General features: G+C 44.2%; 1 long non-coding RNA gene across 1 annotated transcript in view; it reads left to right on the top strand.

Moving 5' to 3' along the window:
• The window catches only part of LOC141106547 (uncharacterized), a 98326-nt gene that overhangs the window by 59532 nt on the left and 17787 nt on the right, over positions 1–21007 (top strand). The window lies entirely within an intron of this gene.

The raw sequence follows: 21007 nt of genomic DNA, 5'->3' as shown, positions 1-21007 counted from the left end.
GTCACAATCATTAGCATTTTGGAGGCGTGGTGACGGAAAAACCTTCAACACTACTGCACCTTGTCCTGCATCCTTCCCAGCTGCCAGCAGAGTCACCCAATGCGCCGTGAAACTTAGGTAACGTCCCTGTCCATGCCTGCTGGACCATGAGTCAGCGGTAATATGCACCTTACCGCTGACCGCCCTGTCCAGCGAGGCATGGACATTGCCTTCCACATGAGAACCCGGAATCTCCTTCCATGAGAAAAAGTGGCGTTTGGGTACCTGCCACTGAGGAACTGCACATTCCACAAACTGACGGAAGGGGGCAGAGTCTACCAACTGAAAAGGCAGCAGTTGAAGTGCTAGCAATTTTGCCAAGCTAGCATGCAACCGCTGGGAATGTGGATGGCTGGGAGCAAACTTCTTTCGGCGGTGCAGCAGCTGGGGCAGGGAAATTTGCCTGGTACAATCTGACGTCGGTGTACCAAAAGCAGATTGCCCATAAGTACTTGGCTGTGACACACCTAATTCTACACCTTCATTCCTCTCAGTGCAGGTCTCAGAGAGGACTGAAGGTATAGTGGGGTTGGAGATCTCAGCTGATGGGGAGCAAGGAGAGGTCCTCTTTGTTCTTTGGTGTGGGTCTTTTAGATACACTTGCCAATGAACTGCATGGCAGGTCAACATATATTTTGTCAAGCATGTGGTACCCAAGCGGGAGATGTTTTGGCCACGCGAGATGCGCTTGAGACATATGTTGCAAATAGCAGCGGTGCGATCTGATGCACTCGTCTCAAAAAAGGCCCACACCAAAGAACTTTTTGAATAACGCGCAGAGACTGCAGCGCCCTGCACATGTGGAGCTTTGGGGTGTGATGCAGTCAATGTGCTGCCCTTAGGCTGGCCCCTGGAGGGCATCCTGCCTCGTTGGTGATGTGCCGCCTCCTCCCCTCCTCCTCCACCTCTATCCTATCAGGCACCCACGTTGAGTCAGTGACCTCATCATCCCCTCCCTCCTCATCACTGGAGCAAACCTGGCAGTATGCTGCAGCAGGGGGAGCATGACTGCCAGATTGCTGTCCTTCTTGGGCACCCCCTCTGTCCGTGCTCATGTTACTGCCTTCATCGAGCTCAGTATCATCATCAGAGCCTTCCAAACGCTGGGCATCCTCCTGGAGCATGTACCCAACACTGTGGTCAAACAGTTCGAGGGACTCCTCAGGTGGACATGGTGGGGCTAGGGAAGGAGTCACTGATGACATTGAGCCGAGGGAAGAGGCCGCTGCTTTGCCAGACAAAGTACCCTGGGCATGGGTGATAGAGGATGAGGAGGATGAGGACGGCTTGGTCATCCACTCGACCAAGCCTTCTGCATGCTGCGGCTCAAAACGGCCAAGCGTGTCCCACGGCCACGTGCTGATGAGGATGCACCGTCTCCACGACCAGCACTAGACACAGAGCCTGCTTGCCCTCTCTTATTGGCTTGTGACTGTCTGCCTCTCCTTCTTGGCCTTCCAGACATACTAATGGCCTGTAGCTGAACTAAGCTGTGATATATATATATATATATATATATATATATATATATATATATATGTACTGATACTGCAGCTAGCAAAATCAACTGCCTGCCTGTAGTATGAGAACACCACCAACCTTCTACAGGTAGCTTTAGCTGAACACTGTGAAGAGCTCGCAAAAAAATAACTTGTAGGTTTAGCTGAACACTGTGAGCAGGACGCACCGCACTAACTTGTAGCTTTAGATGAACACTGTGCAGAGGTCTCACTACACTAACTTGTAGTTTTAGCTGAATACTGTGAGCAGGACGCACCGCACTAACTTGTAGTTTTAGCTGAACACTGTGAGCAGGACGCACCCCACTAACTTGTAGCTTTAGATGAACACTGTGCAGAGGTCTCACTACACTAACTTGTAGTTTTAGCTGAACACTGTGAGCAGGACGCACTGCACTAACTTGTAGTTTTAGCTGAACACTGTGAGCAGGACGCACCGCACTAACTTGTAGTTTTAGCTGAACACTGTGAGCAGGACGCACCGCACTAACTTGTAGTTTTAGCTGAACACTGTGAGCAGGACGCACCCCACTAACTTGTAGTTTTAGCTGAACACTGTGAGCAGGACGCACAGCACTAACTTGTAGTTTTAGCTGAACACTGTGAGCAGGACGCACCCCACTGACTTGTAGTTTTAGCTGAACACTGTGAGCAGGATGCACCGCACTAACTTGTAGTTTTAGCTGAACACTGTGAGCAGGACGCACCACACTAACTTGGAGTTTTAGCTGAACACTGTGAGCAGGACGCACCCCACTAACTTGTAGTTTTAGCTGAACACTGTGAGCAGGACGCACCGCACTAACTTGTAGTTTTAGCTGAACACTGTGAGCAGGACACACTGCACTAACTTGTAGTTTTAGCTGAACACTGTGAGCAGGACACACTGCACTAACTTGTAGCTTTAGATGAACACTGTACAGAGGTCTCACTACACTAACTTGTAGTTTTAGCTGAACACTGTGAGCAGGACGCACCCCACTAACTTGTAGTTTTAGCTAAACACTCTGAGCAGGACGCACTGCACTAACTTGTAGCTTTAGATGAACACTGTACAGAGGTCTCACTACACTAACTTGTAGTTTTAGCTGAACACTGTGAGCAGGACGCACCCCACTAACTTGTAGTTTTAGCTAAACACTCTGAGCAGGACGCACTGCACTAACTTGTAGCTTTAGATGAACACTGTGCAGAGGTCTCACTACACTAACTTGTAGTTTTAGCTGAACACTGTGAGCAGGACACACTGCACTAACTGTAAATAGTCTAGCTGCCTGACTGTGGTACTAATAGGATCAAAAGAACACCAGCAATTTTCTTCAGGTAGCTGTAAATACTGTAACAAGACAAGCCTGCCTGTCAGTAAGAAGATAACAGGAACAGATCTAGCTAAACTGAATACAGTGTATATATATATATATATATATATATATATATATATATATATATATATGCAACACCTGGGATGCATATATATACACAATACACTGTAAGTGCAGCTAACTCACTGACTGTCCTGCCTAATCTAGCTAACTCAAATGAAATGACACTGTCTCTCTGTCTATCTATCTCTCTTTCAACGCCGGAACACACACTACACAGGGCCGTCGTGCAGGCGGCCTTATATAGTGTGGGGCGTGTTCTAAACCCCCTGAGCCATAATTGGCCAAAGCCACCCTGGCTTTGGCCAATTACAGCTCTCTCTACTGACGGCACTGTGATTGGCCAAGCATGCGGGTCATGGTGCATGCTTGGCCAATCATCAGCCAGCAATGCACTGCGATGCCGCAGTGAATTATGGGCCGTGACGCGCCACAGGAATTTGGCGCGAACGGCCCATATCGTTCGCAATTCGGCGAACAGACGATGTTCGAGTCGAACATGGGTTCGACTCGAACACGAAGCTCATCCCTACTGGGGACATTAAATAATTAGCCTGCCGGTCTGTGTCACCTCTGAGTGAAGTGAACCTCAGGGAAGAGTGGTGTCACACAGAAAGTCCAATGAAAAACATGAGCTGCCATAACCTATGAAAAAGCGCAAACGAGTGAAACGCGTCATCAAGGCAACCCCTGACAGAGATTCCACTCAGCACCATGCCACGGTGATAATCCATCCTTCCATCTACCCACCCGTGGGAGCTTCACATGGTCTACACACAGCATTCTCCAATTCACCTGCTAATTCCATCTATCTACTTTTGGCTGGCAGCTCATGTTTTTCATTGGACTTTCTGAGTGACACCACTCTTCCCTGAGGTTCACTTCACTCAGAGGTGACACAGACCGGCAGGCTAATTGTTTCATGTCCCCAGCCTGTTCTCTGGTGGCCTCCTGTCCACCATGTCACTCCCTGATAGCCTGATTACAATCACAACAGCTTCACCAAGTGTCACTGCCTCTTACTGAGGCTTTTTCATTCAGAGGGGACACAGACCGGCATCTCAGCTGCTTAGCGCTATCAGCTGTTTCTCCGGCGGTTCCCCTGTGTGAAGCCGCGCCCTCCTCCTCCAGCTGGGATGACGTCATCGCTCCCTGGCACGGAGCGTCTGCGAGACCCTCGCCTCCCGGTGGATCTACAGCCTGTCTTCACACAACATCTACAGATCTGTCCTCCGGTATCGGTGAGCCTTTCCATCTGAAGCTGGTGTCTACAGTGTGAGTCTCCTGGGTTTGTGGGCTGGGGCTTCCATCTCCCTTCCAACCCCCTTCTATCTGCTTCTTAGCCTGGGGTTAGGTTCTTTGGATGGATCTCCAGTTTTAGACTGCCTGTTGCTGATTGGACCTTCTGGTTGCTATAAACTTTTTTATTTAAGTGTCATACAGTGTTATCTACGGACTGCTGCTAATTGTTTGTGAGACATTCAGAGCGCTGGACATTCTTTGGTCATTGTCTTTCTGATCATGGTGTGTGTTGGCATCCTAGATTGCGTTTCGTGTTTGCACACTCATCAGGGGCGGATGCTCCCAAATATCTAAAAAGATTGGAATGTATTAAGTCTAATGTATCACTAAGCATATCAGGAAGAGGCATATATGCCAGTCCTGGGTACTTACATATTAAAAGTAAATGATGGGGGTGTGTTGGATGTGGGACCAGGGCCAACAAGAAATATAACTGTTGTATAACAGTGTAAAACAGTGTAACAGTGTAAATTTGCTGTCCCCCCAAAATAACTCAACACACAGCCATTAATGTCTAAACCGCTGGCAACAAAAGTGAGTACACCCCTAAGTGAAAATGTCCAAATTGGGCCCAATTAGCCATTTTCCCTCCCCGGTGTCATGTGTTAGTGTTACAAGGTCTCAGGTGTGAATGGGTTGCAGGTGTGTTAAATTTGGTGTTATCGCTCTCACTCTCTCATACTGGTCACTGGAGGTTCAACGTGGCTTCTCATGGCAAAGAACTCTCTGAGGATCTGAAAAAAAGAATTGTTGCTCTACATAAAGATGGCCTAGACTATAGGAAGATTGCCAAGACCCTGAAACTGAGCTGCAGCACAGTGACCAAGACCATACAGTGGTTTAACAGGACAGGTTCCACTCAGAAGAGGCCTCGCCATGGTCGACCAAAGCAGTTGAGTGCACATTTTTAGCATCATATCTAGAGGTTGCCTTTAGGAAATAGATGTATGAGTGCTGCCAGCATTGCTGCAGAGGTTGAAGGGGTGGGGGGTCAGCCTGTTAGTGCTCAGACTATACGCCGCACATCATCAGCCAGCAATGCACTGCGATGCCGCAGTGAATTATGGGCCGTGACGCGCCACAGGAATTTGGCGCGAACGGCCCATATCGTTCGCAATTCGGCGAACAGACGATGTTCGAGTCGAACATGGGTTCGACTCGAACACAAAGCTCATCCCTACTGGGGACATTAAATAATTAGCCTGCCGGTCTGTGTCACCTCTGAGTGAAGTGAACCTCAGGGAAGAGTGGTGTCACACAGAAAGTCCAATGAAAAACATGAGCTGCCATAACCTATGAAAAAGCGCAAACGAGTGAAACGCGTCATCAAGGCAACCCCTGACAGAGATTCCACTCAGCACCATGCCACGGTGATAATCCATCCTTCCATCTACCCACCCGTGGGAGCTTCACATGGTCTACACACAGCGTTCTCCAATTCACCTGCTAATTCCATCTATCTACTTTTGGCTGGCAGCTCATGTTTTTCATTGGACTTTCTGAGTGACACCACTCTTCCCTGAGGTTCACTTCACTCAGAGGTGACACAGACCGGCAGGCTAATTGTTTCATGTCCCCAGCCTGTTCTCTGGTGGCCTCCTGTCCACCATGTCACTCCCTGATAGCCTGATTACAATCACAACGGCTTCACCAAGTGTCACTGCCTCTTACTGAGGCTTTTTCATTCAGAGGGGACACAGACCGGCATCTCAGCTGCTTAGCGCTATCAGCTGTTTCTCCGGCGGTTCCCCTGTGTGAAGCCGTGCCCTCCTCCTCCAGCTGGGATGAGGTTATCGCTCCCTGGCACGGAGCGTCTGCGAGACCCTCGCCTCCCGGTGGATCTACAGCCTGTCTTCACACAACATCTACAGATCTGTCCTCCGGTATCGGTGAGCCTTTCCATCTGAAGCTGGTGTCTACAGTGTGAGTCTCCTGGGTTTGTGGGCTGGGGCTTCCATCTCCCTTCCAACCCCCTTCTATCTGCTTCTTAGCCTGGGGTTAGGTTCTTTGGATGGATCTCCAGTTTTAGACTGCCTGTTGCTGATTGGACCTTCTGGTTGCTATAAACTTTTTTATTTAAGTGTCATACAGTGTTATCTACGGACTGCTGCTAATTGTTTGTGAGACATTCAGAGCGCTGGACATTCTTTGGTCATTGTCTTTCTGATCATGGTGTGTGTTGGCATCCTAGATTGCGTTTCGTGTTTGCACACTCATCAGGGGCGGATGCTCCCAAATATCTAAAAAGATTGGAATGTATTAAGTCTAATGTATCACTAAGCATATCAGGAAGAGGCATATATGCCAGTCCTGGGTACTTACATATTAAAAGTAAATGATGGGGGTGTGTTGGATGTGGGACCAGGGCCAACAAGAAATATAACTGTTGTATAACAGTGTAAAACAGTGTAACAGTGTAAATTTGCTGTCCCCCCAAAATAACTCAACACACAGCCATTAATGTCTAAACCGCTGGCAACAAAAGTGAGTACACCCCTAAGTGAAAATGTCCAAATTGGGCCCAATTAGCCATTTTCCCTCCCCGGTGTCATGTGTTAGTGTTACAAGGTCTCAGGTGTGAATGGGTTGCAGGTGTGTTAAATTTGGTGTTATCGCTCTCACTCTCTCATACTGGTCACTGGAGGTTCAACGTGGCTTCTCATGGCAAAGAACTCTCTGAGGATCTGAAAAAAAGAATTGTTGCTCTACATAAAGATGGCCTAGACTATAGGAAGATTGTCAAGACCCTGAAACTGAGCTGCAGCACAGTGACCAAGACCATACAGTGGTTTAACAGGACAGGTTCCACTCAGAAGAGGCCTCGCCATGGTCGACCAAAGCAGTTGAGTGCACATTTTTAGCATCATATCTAGAGGTTATCTTTAGGAAATAGATGTATGAGTGCTGCCAGCATTGCTGCAGAGGTTGAAGGGGTGGGGGGTCAGCCTGTTAGTGCTCAGACTATACGCCGCACACTGCATCAAATTGGTCTGCATGGCTGTCGTCCCAGAAGGAAGCCTCTTCTAAAGATGCACAAGAAAGCACGCAAACAGTTGGCTGAAGACAAGCAGACTAAGGACATGGATTACTGGAACCATGTCCTGTGGTCTGATGAGACCAAGATAAACTTATTTGGTTCAGATGGTGTCAAGTGTGTGTGGTGGCAACCAGCTGAGGAGTACAAAGACAAGTGTGTCTTGCCTACAGTCAAGCATGGTGGTGGGAGTGTTATGGTCTGGGGCTGCATGAGTGCTGCTGGCACTGGGGAGCTACAGTTCATTGAGGGAACCATGAATGCCAACATGTACTGTGACATACTGAAGCAGAGCATGATCCCCTCCCTTCGGAGACTGGGCCGCAGGGCAGTATTCCAACATGATAACGACCCCAAACACACCTCCAAGACGACCACTGCCTTGCTAAAGAAGCTGAGGGTAAAGGTGATGGACTGGCCAGGCATGTTTCCAGACCTAAAGCCTATTAAGCATCTGTGGGGCATCCTCAAATGGAAGGTGGAGGAGCGCAAAGGTCTCTAACATCCACCAGCTCCGTGACGTCGTCATGGAGGAGTGGAAGAGGACTCCAGTGGCAACCTGTGAAGCTCTAGTGAACTCCATGCCCAAGGGGGTTAAGGCAGTGCTGAAAAATAATGGTGGCCACACAAAATATCGACACTTTGGGCCCAATTGGGACATTTTCACCTAGGGGGGTACTCACTTTTGTTGCCAGCGGCTCAGACATTAATGGCTGTGTGTTGAGTTATTTTGAGGGGAAATTTACACCGTTATACAAGCTGTACACTCACTACTTTACATTGTAGCAAAGTGTCATTTCTTCAGTGATCATATGAAAAGATAGAAGAAAATATTTACAAAAATGTGAGGGGTGTACTGACTTTTGTGAGATACTGTATATCTGAAAATTGATTAGTCCTGACAAATTTAATTTCTTGAGGTCCTAAAATCCCAGGACAGTACAAATACCCCACAAATGACTCCTTTTTGGAAAGTAGACAGTCCAAAGTCTTTAGTAAGAGGTATGATAAGTTTTTTAAAATTGTAATTTTTAAACATTTTTAAAGTTAAATTAAATTTTTGGATTTTTTCTTGCATACTGTCACCAGTGCAGTACAGCGTCATCATATGACTGGTGTGGCAGTGATCAGGGACACTGACTGGTGACTGGTGCAAAGCAAAAAAAAAAGGCAAATTTGTTATTACATCTTTGCATACTTTCATTAGAGTAGTTCAGTACTACTTGGGGGGGGGGGGGGGGCTGTCAGGGATTTTTGTACAATGTTATTGCTTATAATATTGATCATTACTGTTAAAAGCAATAGTTAACTGTCATGAATGACCTTCCATTTATGATAGCTTGCTTACTGTTGACATGCTGTAATTAGCTACAGCTAATCACTCGGTACAGGGTGCCAGGTATCCTGTAATAGCTGTGGGCCAATCACAGCATCACAACAGTATGCAAGCTGTTCATGAATGAAAGCCATTCATGATAGTTTGCTTTATAATATCATGTAATCGCTATGATTAGTCATAGTGATTCCATGATACCCTGGCTGGGTACTGAGCCCTGTGATTCGCTTTGTTCACCTGTTTGCACATGTGCAATAGCACTCAGTCCCATGACTGCTGTGTCCAGTGGATCCAAGGGATCGTGCTGATGCGCATGTGTACTGCTGTGTCTGCAGGAAATGTACTGTGTGCAGGCGGCAAGCAGTTAACGTGCTTTACTGGACAAAAATGCTGTACATACAAACTACTTACATTAGTAGGAACACAATACAAGACATGTAGTGAATGAGCATGTACAATATGAATACAATAAAAGTCACAATCTTTATAGGCAACAAGGGCTTCCAGCTATATGAGCAATTGCAGAAATGAATCTCTCTCATTGGGTAGCTTTAGTGTCGTTCCCAGGTGCAGTTTCTTCTTTGATCATCTTGTGGTTATAGAGCCCGCCTGGTGCAGACCTTCCTTGTCATTATGGAGCCCTCCTTTCAGCTTATGTTGCTTACCTTTTATTTGGAAAGAATAAGTAGTCATTCCTGCAAGGGCGTATCGTTTTCTACATCAGTTTTATGAGTGAAACATTTCCCAGCTCAAACTCTAGATGGCATTTTTGTATTATATATGCCATAGGTCAAATATGTCAAAAGGTCAGGCTATTGTTGACTATAGATGGACCAAACACCCCTCAGTTTGGTTCGCACCAGAACTCTCGAACATTGCAAAAGTTCAGACCCAAACACGGAACCCCATTGAAGTCTATGGGACCCGAACAGGAAAAATCAAAAGTCCCCATTTTGAAGGCGTATATGCAAGTTATTAGCCATGAAAAGGGTATAGCCCTGGGAGACATGAACCAATGCAAAGAAAAGTTTAAAAAAGATTGTTTTTAAAGGAGCAGTGATTTTAACCACTTCAGCCCCCAAAGGATTTGCCCCCCATACTGACCAGAGCACTTTTTTGCAATACGACACTGCATCGCTTTCACTGACAATTGCGTGGTCGTGCGAAAAAAAAAAGCTATATTTTCTACTTTTTGCTATAATAAATATCCCCAAAAAATAATATAATATAATATAATATAAAAAAACAAATTTCTTCCTCAGTTTAGGCTGATATATATTGTTCTACATATTTTTGGTAAAAAAAAAATTGCAATAAGCGTATTGGTCTCCGCAAAAGTTAAAGCGTTTACAAAATAGGGGAAAGATTTATGGCATTTTCATTATTATTATTCTTTTTTTTACTGCTAATGGCAGTGATCTGTGACTTTACACGGGACTGCGACATTGCAGCGGACAGATCGGACACTTTTGACACTATTTTGAAACCACTGACATTTATACAGCGAACAGAGCTAAAAATAGGCACTGATTACTCTATAAATGTCACTGGCAGGGAAGGGGTTAAACACTAGGGGGCGATCAAGAGGTTAACTGTGTTCCCTCAGTGTGTTCTAACTGTAAGGGTGATGGGTTACCTAGGCAGTGACAGAGATCACTGCTCCCGATGACGGGGAGCATTAGATACCTGTCATGTCACTAGGCAGAATGGGGAAATGCCTTGTTTACATTTCATTGCATTTGCCCGTTCTGCCTCTCCTCGCCACAATTGCGGGACATCAAGTCTGCGGAACACACAGGCATGCTCCCACGGTGGGTGCGCGCCCACTAGGCGGCTTACATGGAGGGCCTTTTTGCCCACCCGTGCCATTGTGCTGATGTATATCGGCATGCAGAGGTCGGGAAGGGATTAATGATGCTTAAAGTAAAAATTCTGGTGTCTCTTTGGCAGATTTTGGATGGAAATAAAGTTTCACACCACAGTGAGCAAACCTTAAGTGAAAAAGCCAAATTATAGTACACTCAGGCCAAGATTAACAATTTTTTTTTAGATAAAGCCTGGTATCTCTTTTGCAGACTTTGGATAGAAGGAACAGGTGCGGAAAAATTGGGCTTTCGGTGTTGGTGGTGCCTTCACACTGTAACCCTATAGATAGCGGAACTCTTGATGAAAGCAATAATTGTTTTTCTGTAAAAAAAAATTAAATTTGATGCCCCTGTCACACAGTTGAAAAAAAATTGGTCTTTGGGTGTTGTTGGTGGCTTCACCCCATAACCTTTTAGAGGCACTTTTGATGAAAGCAAGAATTGGCCTTGCTGTAAAAAATTTAAATTTGACGCCCCTGTTAAACAGTTGTGGAAAAATTGGTCTTTGGGTGTTCTTGGTGCCTTCACCCTGTAACCTTCTTGAGGTACTCTTCATGAAAACAAGAATTGACCTTGCTGTAAAAATATAAAATTTGACGCCCCTATCAAACAGTTGTGGAAAAATTGGTCTTTGGGTGTCGGTGCCTTCACCCCATAACATTCTAGAGGTACTCTTGATGAAAGCAAGAATTGGTGTCAGGAGCCCAGGACCTGTGTTACTGCTTGGGTCACCTGCTGGAGGCTCTGTTGTGTTTAGAACCAAAGGGTGTAGTTCCGGTGGCCACCAGCAGGTGTCTCCCATCAGATGGATCATACAGGTAATTAGGCTGCACCTGATAGGACTGCTGGGGGTATATAAGCCCGTCTTGCACTGAGGTCCAGTGCTTGAGTATTTTCCCTGCAAGCTGTGTCCCTGCCTAAGCCTGATCTGTTCCCGTTCCTTGTACCATGATCCGAAGACCTGTCCCCTGGAACCTGCTTTCTGCTGTCACTACTGGCTTCCTGCTCCCCTTGTCTCTTGTCTTTGCCTGTCTTTCTCATGTGTGTTCCCCTTGTATATAGTTAGTTAGGTATAGTTAGGTTATTTACTTAGGGTTTTCATTGTTACCTTTATATTACACTTGTTTGATTTACTGGTGTTGTAATTGGATGTGTGTCATTTTCTTAATAAACATATTGTTTACTTATTCATCTGGTCCTGAATCCTTAAGGTGCAGCCAACTCATGCTGGATTCCTGCATGTGATATCCCTGACAATTGGCCTTGCTGTAAAAATTTTTAGATTGTCATCTGTCAAACAGTTGCGGAAAAAATGTTCTTTGGGTGTTGTTGATGCCTTCACCCCGTAACCTTCTAGAGGTACTCTTGATAAAAGCAAGAATTGGCCTTGCTGTGAAAAATGTAAATTTGATGCACCTGTCAAACAGGTGCGGAAAACTTGGTCCTTGGGTGTTAATTGTACTCATGAAGAGGGGATAGCCTATGGCTTACCTCTCCATAGGCTATCCCCTCTTCAGTCTATCATGAATGCTGCTGCCAGACTTATCCACCTTACCAACCGCTCAGTGTCTGCCAACCCTCTACTTCAATCCCTACACTGGCTCCCAATCACCCAGCGAATTAAATTCAAAATTCTAACCACAACATACAAAGCCATTCACAACTCTGCCCCAAGCTACATCACTAATCTTGTCTCCAAATATCACCCAAATCGACCTCTCCGCTCTTCTCAAGACCTCCTGCTTTCCAGCTCTCTCATCTCCTCCTCCCATGCTCGTCTCCAGGATTTCTCCAGAGCCTCTCCCATCCTCTGGAACTCGCTACCTCCATCTATCCGGCTATCCCCTACTCTTGCTACCTTCAGGCAATCCCTGAAAACTCCTCTCTTCAGGAAAGCCTATCACGTCTCCAACTAATCTCCTACCACTTCCACCAGCTCATTCCCCACAGTTACAACCTTTTGTACCACTTGCCCCACCCTATTAGATTGTAAGCTCTTCTGAGCAGGGCCCTCTTAATCCTATTATATTGTATTGTATTATAACTGTATTGTCTCCCTTTTATATTGTAAAGCGCTGTGTAAACTGTTGGCACTATATAAATCCTGAATAATAATAATAATAATAATGAAACCTATACCAAAAAATGACTTCCAGATAAAATCAACAACCACAAAGCTAGGCATCCTAGACAGTCTTGCAGAGATCTGAGATCCCAATAACACTTAATCAGTGACATCCGCACCAGGGGCTTGATAGCTGCTGCTAATCCAGGACTGATTCATTTTTACAAATGTCAGATGGCCAACGGAGTCTGTGGACAGACGCGCTCTTTTATCTGTCACAAAACCTCCGGCAGCACTGAATGCTTATTTGGAAAGCACGCTGGATGCAGGGCAGCCCAGCAGCTCAATTGCATACTGGGCAATTTCAGTGGTCAGTGGTCTATTCTCATGACCCAGAAACCCAGAGGATAGTCTACTGGAAAGCTCTCCATGTCTGTTTTTGTCCCTAGATAATCTTCCACCATTTGAAGCAGACGCTGCTGATGGGATGTTAAAGCTGACATCCCTGGACACCAAGGACTAAAAACATTGAAATGCATTACTGACGTGGCCCCCTTCTCCACCGCTCCTCCTTTGACAAACAGAAACCTCAAAACTAGCTTTTCCATGACACTGTAACCTACCAGAGTCTGGAAAGGCATTACATAAACTCCTCTTTAAGGTGTCCTCAAGATATTTTATCCTCTACTCCCTCTGCGAGGGCAGAATGAGTTCCGAAACGTTCCCCTTGTAATGGTGGTCAAGGAGGGTTGCCAACCAATAATGATCCTTATAAAGTGATTGGATACCTAGAATTGGCAACCTATGAATGAGGAATATGCAAATGAAGCTTCCCTTTGAAGGTGAACAAGTCACAAAAGTTGGAAAAAATATATAAAAGGTGGCGCTAAGCATATACAAGTGAATATACAGTATATATCATGAACACATATCACTGCAAAAAAACACATATTGATGAACATATAGCAAGCTAAAAAGTCCATTAGTGATAGTGTTCCGAACACCAAAAAATGCTTTTAAAAGAAGCTTCTAGTTCTTCAACCACAGGTGCTCAATGGAAAGGTGACAACTCACCACAGGTGTTTGACCACTTTTTAACCACTTGAGCCTCGGACCATTATGCTGCCTAAGGACCAGAGGTCTTTTTCCAATTTGGCACTGCGTCGCTTTAACTGCTAATTGCGCGGCCATGCAATGCTGTACCCAAACGAAATTTGCGTCCTTTTCTTCCCACAAATAGAGCTTTCCTTTGATGGTATTTGATCACCTCTGCAGTTTTTATTTTTTGCGCTATAAACGGAAAAAGACCGAAAATTTTGAAAAAAAATGATATTTTCTACTTTTTGTTATAAAAAAAATCCAATAAACTAAATTTTAGTCATACATTTAGGCCAAAATGTATTCGGCCACATGTCTTTGGTAAAAAAAATGTCAATAAACATATATTTATTGGTTTGCGCAAAAGTTATAGCGTCTACAAACTAGGGTACATTTTCTGTAATTTACACAGCTTTTAGTTTATGACTGCCTATGTCATTTCTTGAGGTGCTAAAATGGCAGGGCAGTACAAAACACCCCCAAATGACCCCATTTTGGAAAGTAGACACCCCAAAGAAATTGCTGAGAGGCATGTTGAACCCATTGAATATTTATTTTTTTTGTCCCAAGTGATTGAATAATGACAAAAAAAAAAAAATATTTACAAAAAGTTGTCACTAAATGATATATTGCTCACACAGGCCATGGGCCTATGTGGAATTGCATCCCAAAATACATTCAGCTGCTTCTCCTGAGTATGGGGATACCACATGTGTGGGACTTTTTGGGAGCTTAGCCGCGTACGGGGCCCCGAAAACCAAGCACCGCCTTCAGGATTTCTAAGGGTGTAAATTTTTGATTTCACTCTTCACTGCCTATCACAGTTCGGAGGCCATGGAATGCCCAGGTGGCACAAAACCCCCCCAAATGACCCCATTTTGGAAAGTAGACACCCCAAGCTATTTGCTGAGAGGCATATTGAGTCCATGGAATATTTTATATTTTGACACAAGTTGCGGGAAAGTGACACTTTTTTTTTTTTTTTTTGCACAAAGTTGTCACTAAATGATATATTGCTCACACAGGCCATGGGCATATGTGGAATTGCACCCCAAAATACATTTAGCTGCTTCTCCTGAGTATGGGGATACCACATGTGTGGGACTTTTTGGGAGCCTAGCCGCGTACGGGGCCCCGAAAACCAAGCACCGCCTTCAGGATTTCTAAGGGTGAAAATTTTTGATTTCACTCTTCACTGCCTATCACAGTTTCGGAGGACATGGAATGCCCAGGTGGCACAAAACCCCCCCAAATGACCCCATTTTGGAAAGTAGACACCCCAAGCTATTTGCTGAGAGGCATGGTGAGTATTTTGCAGCTCTCATTTGTTTTTGAAAATGAAGAAAGACAAGAAAAAACTTTTTTTTTTTTCTTTTTTCAATTTTCAAAACTTTGTGACAAAAAGTGAGGTCTGCAAAATACTCACTATACCTCTCAGCAAATAGCTTTGGGTGTCTACTTTCCAAAATGGGGTCATTTGGGGGGGGTTTGTGCCACCTGGGCTTTCCATGGCCTCCGAAACTGTGATAGGCAGTGAAGAGTGAAATCAAAAATTCACGCCCTTAGAAAGCCTGAAGGCGGTGCTTGGTTTTCGGGGTCCCGTACGCGGCTAGGCTCCCAAAAAGTCTCACACATGTGGTATCCCCGTACTCAGGAGAAGCAGCAGAATGTATTTTGGGGTGTAATTTCACATATTCCCATGGCATGTTTGAGCAATATATCATTTAGTGACAACTTTGTGCAAAAAAAAAAAAAAAAAAATTTGTCTCTTTCCCGCAACTTGTGTCGCAATATAAAATATTCCATGGACTCGATATGCCTCTCAGCAAATAGCTTGGGGTGTCTACTTTCCAAAATGGGGTCATTTGGGGGGGTTTTGAACTGTCCTGGCATTTTATGCACAACATTTAGAAGCTTATGTCACACATCACCCACTCTTCTAACCACTTGAAGACAAAGCCCTTTCTGACACTCATTGTTTACATGAAAAAGTTATTTTTTTTTACAAAAAAAATTACTTTGAACCCCCAAACATTATATATTTTTTTAAAGCAAATGCCCTACAGATTAAAATGGTGGGTGTTTCATTTTTTTTTTTCACACAGTATTTGCGCAGCGATTTTTCAAACGCATTTTTTGGGGAAAAAACACACTTTTTTAAATTTTCTTTTCAAACTTTTTTATTGAGAGTAAGACATAAGGTTTAACAGGCAATACATATGTCACATAGTTGGATTTGTCATTATACATAAATACCCTAGTGGGGATTGTGTTATAACAATTTTCAGGAATAAATTATACGGTACGGTCCAGTGACAAGTTTTTCACAGAGTTGAGTGAGAACAAAATATAACGGTTTCCTGTTACGTCTAGATGACAAAACAGGGTTTATATCAAGAAAAATTAAAAAAAAATAAAATAGTAAGATTAATGTCAAGAGTAAGGTGATAGCATTTAAATATGGATAGTAAGTCTGCGAACATATAAAGGCTCAAAGTTGGTAGACTTTATATAATCTTCAATAAAGTTACCTGTAAAAAGAGCGCAAGAAGAAGGAGAGAGTAAAGAGAGGGAAATCGGAAAGAAAAGAAGGATAGGGAAGATAGAGAAAGATTAGAGAAGGATAGAGAGAGGGAGGAGGGGGGGTCGGGGGGAGCGCACGAGAGTCTGGCTCACCACCAGGTCCATCTATTGTGATATTAGGTCATTAGGGGTTAAGGAGGTTCTTATCAAAGTCTGGGGGTAGAAAATGTTCAGTCCAGGGATTCCAAATTTTCAGATGTTGAGGGATCCTATCAAGTATCATGGCTTCTATTTTACTATGGATCATAGCCTGGGTGACCCTATTTTTGGCCTCAGCTAGGGAAAGTTTCGGGGTTTTCCAGGCCCTAGCTATCGTCTGTTTAGCTGCTGTTGTGAGCTGAAGAAGGAGGCGGGTCTGAGATCTGGTGAAGTCCGAGGGGATTAGGTTCAGCAACGCTATAGCTGGATCTGGTTCAATTGGATGTTGAAATAAGGTAGAGGCTATTTGAAAGATCGCAGCCCAAAATTCCTGTGCTATAGAGCATGACCACCATATATGCGCGTGGGTTCCTTGCTCGTTACAGCCACGGAAACATTTGGCTGAGTAATTTGGGAGAAATTTGGCAATCCTGGCAGGAACCAGATACCATCTCATAAGTACTTTATAATTTGCCTCTTGTGCAATTATGTTTTGAGAGGATATTTTCGTATTGGACCAAATGTCAGACCAGTCCTCTGTATCAAGGTGTAATGCAAAATCCGCAGACCACTGTGCAGTATATGGAGGGAGGTTGTTTGGGGGAGAGGTCAGGTGAGCATATAAAAGAGATATTAGACCAGGGGCGTGAGGGTCAGAGTTGCAAATTCCTTCAAAAAGAGATAAGTCGTCTAGTGACGTATGTGTACCAATCGTCGTTCGGATAAAATGGGATATCTGTAAGAATCGAAAGATTTCTGTGTTGGGAATATCAGTTAGGTTTTGTAGAGAGGCAAACGTCTTTATACCTGATCCTGAGACAAAATCGCGTATGCGACATAATCCTGCCCTGTGCCAGATTTGAAACGAGTTCGGACTGACTTGGGCTGGGTAGAAGTTCGGATGGTCTAGAAAAGAAAGAAGTGGGGAGTGTGGGGATTGTAATTTAAAGGGACCTCGGAGTTTGTCCCACAGCTTAAGAGAATGTCCCGTTATGGGGTTACTAATTGGGCCACGAGTTGTGGGGGGCAACCATAGTAGGTTAGATATGTTGAGCGGGTATAGATCAATAGCTTCCAAACTGACCCAAAGTGGTATCTCATTCTGTGCATGAAATAAAGTAATCTGGGCCAGTTGGGCGGCGTGATAATATCCCATGAAATTAGGTAGACCCAACCCGCCCTTGGTTTTACTACGGAGGAGTACCGTTTTGGAGACTCTGGGTCTAATTGGGCCCCATATGTATTTGGATACTCGCGTTTGAATGATTCGATGGTAATATGGGGGGATTGGGATCGGAAGGACTCTATGTAGGTAAAGCAGTTTTGGAAGTAGGGACATCTTTACAGCCGCTATCCGGCCTAGCCAAGAGGTACATATTGGGCGCCACGCTTCCAATAAGGCTGTTAGGTGTTTTAACATGGGGAGATAGTTGGTTTTAAAAAGCTGGTCTGGGTCACTGGTTAGTTTAATACCAAGATAAGGAATAGAAGCTGGGGCCCAAATGAAAGGGAAGAATTCCTTTATGTGTACCAATTCAGGTTGTGGTATGGATACGTTGAGAGCTTTTGATTTAGACTGATTAACTTCCAGGCCTGATATTCGGGCAAATTTGTCAAGGAGATGAAGTAGGTTGGGGAGTGTAGTTCTAGGTGATGTGACAAATAGCAGCGCGTCATCTGCAAATAAGCATAACTTATGTGATGTAGAAGCTATATCAAGGCCTTTGATATTTGGGTTTGCCCTTATGAGGGCTGCAAGGGGTTCTATCGCCAGTGCGAATATAAGGGGAGAGAGGGGGCATCCTTGTCTAGTACCTCGTAAAATTTGGAAACAGTCCGAACGGTATCCTGAGTATTTGACATAAGCTTGTGGTTGATGATATAGGGAGTTAACCCATTGCAAAAAATTTGGTCCAAATCCCCATCTCTGGAGTACATAGTTAATATAGGGCCATAAGACTGTGTCGAACGCCTTACGAATATCAAGAGAGAGTAGGTGCATGGGGATCTGGCGTGTTCGGGCTAGGTGTTGGAGCAGAATGACGCGTCGAATATTGTCACTGGCTTGACGTTTAGGTATGAAGCCAACTTGGTCTTTGTGAATTAGGCTACCTATAATTGGATTGAGGCGTAATGCCATAATCTTGGCTAATATCTTTATATCCAAGTTAAGTAAGGATATAGGCCTATAATTGGACCATAAGGCGTTGTCTGTGTTAGGCTTGGGTATCATGGAAATAATAGCTGTCAACGTATCTCGACCAAAGGAATATTGTTTAAGGAGAGAGTTAAAAGTATTAGTAAGAAGGGGGGCTAAAGTGGGGGCAAATTTTTTAAAATAAGAGCTTGATAAACCGTCGGGGCCTGGTCTTTTATGGGGTTTAAGAGATTTTATGGCAAGAAGGACTTCCTCAGACGTAATGGGGCATTCCATAGACTCTCTGTGGGCCTCTGATAGATTTGGTAGAGTGATATTTTGAAATAGTGACTCCGCTTGCGTTGTCGAGAATGTGCGTGTCGGGGTATATAATTCAGCTAACTTCTTACGGAATTCTGCAAGAACTTTAACAGGATTACTCGTGAAGTTATCTTTGGCCAGTTTGAGTCTGATAGGATTATGCGTCCTTTCCGGTCGGCGAAGTCTTAGTGCCAGGAAGCAATCAGGTTTATTGGCTTTTGTGTAGATTGTATGGTTGAATCTTCGAATGGTTTTATCTGCTGATTCTGCTAAGATTAAATCTAGCTCAGTTTTCGTTTTTTCAAGTAAGATCCTATGGGGTTCAGTTGGGGTGGATTGGAATTGGAGGAAGAGACGATGATATTCAGCTTCTAGTTGTTGTGTTTTAAGTTTTTTATCTCTTTTGAGATGGGTGGATGTAGATATACAAGTCCCTCTAATCACGGGTTTGTGGGCTTCCCATAACAGGATAGGCGAGATGCCGGGTGTGGCATTATGTTGTATGTATTCTTTAAGGGCTAGTTGTATGTCAAAACAATAGGATTGATTGGTCAAATGCGCCTCATTAATGCACCATGTACGGTCTTTAGATTGGGGGATCAGGGAGGAGACTGTTGTTACTACTGCGCAGTGGTCTGACCAAGTGATTGGATGTATGTTTGAATGGAGCAGGGTTGGGGAGGATGAAACTGGTATAAAAATATGGTCAATCCTTGAGAAGGATTTATGTGGGTAGGAGTAGAAGGTATAGTTTTTCTTAGCTGGATTGCATTCTCTCCAAGTATCTAGTAGGGAGGCTTGTTGGAACAGTTTGCGAAAAGATAGAGAAGGGGAATATTGTTCTGGGGCGTAGGGAGATTTGTCTAGGTGTGGGTGTAGTACTTGATTTGAGTCGCCGCATAGAAAGAGGGTACCTTTACAATGTGCTCGTATAATTTGTAGGAGGTGAGAGAAAAAGGGGTTGGGATTAGTATTGGGGGCATAATAAGAGACAACAGTAGTTGTCACATCTTGTACATGCCCAACTAAAATAATATAACGGCCTTCAGGATCTTTAATTTCATTAGTTAAGATAAACGGAAGTGTGTGGTGGAACGCAACAAGGACACCCCGTTGCTTAGTAGCTGCAGATGCAGTAAACACTTGGGGGTATTTGGAGCTAAAATATTTAGGTGTTGCTTGATTAGAAAAGTGAGTTTCTTGTAGAGCTATAATACTAGCTTTCAGGGATGCAAAAGTACGGAAGGCCTTAACCCTCTTGTTAGGAGAGTTAAGTCCCTTTACGTTAAGGGAAAGTATGTTCAAAGGGGCCATTTAAGCAATTTGGGAGGACAACTACTGGGAAGATATGTATGGATCGTGCAATCCCCCCGACCCAGTGAGAAACAATCAGGAAAGGAGAGGTGGAGAGAAAAGTGAAGAAAAGAAGAGAGAAAGAAAATAAGAAACAGAGAGAAAGTTTTGTAGAAGGAGAAGGTAAGTGTCAAAACACTTGGTGTGTTGGACTTCTCAGTACAACAGGTAGATGTCCGTACTCCCAAACCAGCCGGCTGGGCCGGAAGCACGTGCATCTTGTAGGGGGGAGCAGTGACAGTTCCCCACCGCAGACTGGGGAAAAAATAGAAACAACATAAATCTCAAACAGTCCAAACAGCTCGTATTAGAGAATTACCGGTATATATAAAGAGAACAAATATAACATTTAGGTAACGTACCCACTTAGTGGGAGAACTCAATGTCGCAATTCTGGTAAAAAGGCAGAGACATGAGGGGAGGGGGGGGAATGGGTGGGGGGGGGAAGAGGGGGAGAAAAAAAAAAAAAAAAATTAAAGGGGAAAGGGAAGCAGGGAAAGGGAAGAGGGGAGGAAAGTAAAAGGGGCAGAGATGGCACCGTTAAACTGAAGATTACCAGTACTTTTGCAGAAATGTAGAGGAGGACCTCTTATCAAAATTCTTTAAATTCTCTAAGTTTCAGTAGCTATCACCTCCTAAATCCTATCTAAAAGATAAGGAAAAAATAAATAATAAGCAAAGTATAATACAACATTTAAAGGTTAATAACACCAGTGCCTAAGATTACAGGGAATGGGATGTGCAAACCAAAAGAGGGGAGGGGGGGGAAAACAAAATTGAGTGGGGTATATTAAAAAGGATATATCCCAAGGTTTTGATAAAAAAAAAAATGCA

The sequence above is a fragment of the Aquarana catesbeiana genome, linkage group LG08 (genome assembly GCF_042186555.1).
Source record: "Aquarana catesbeiana isolate 2022-GZ linkage group LG08, ASM4218655v1, whole genome shotgun sequence".
NCBI lineage: Eukaryota > Metazoa > Chordata > Amphibia > Anura > Ranidae > Aquarana > Aquarana catesbeiana.
Note: the sequence above shows the minus strand (reverse complement) of the source record. Positions and strands in the feature narration are given on the sequence as shown.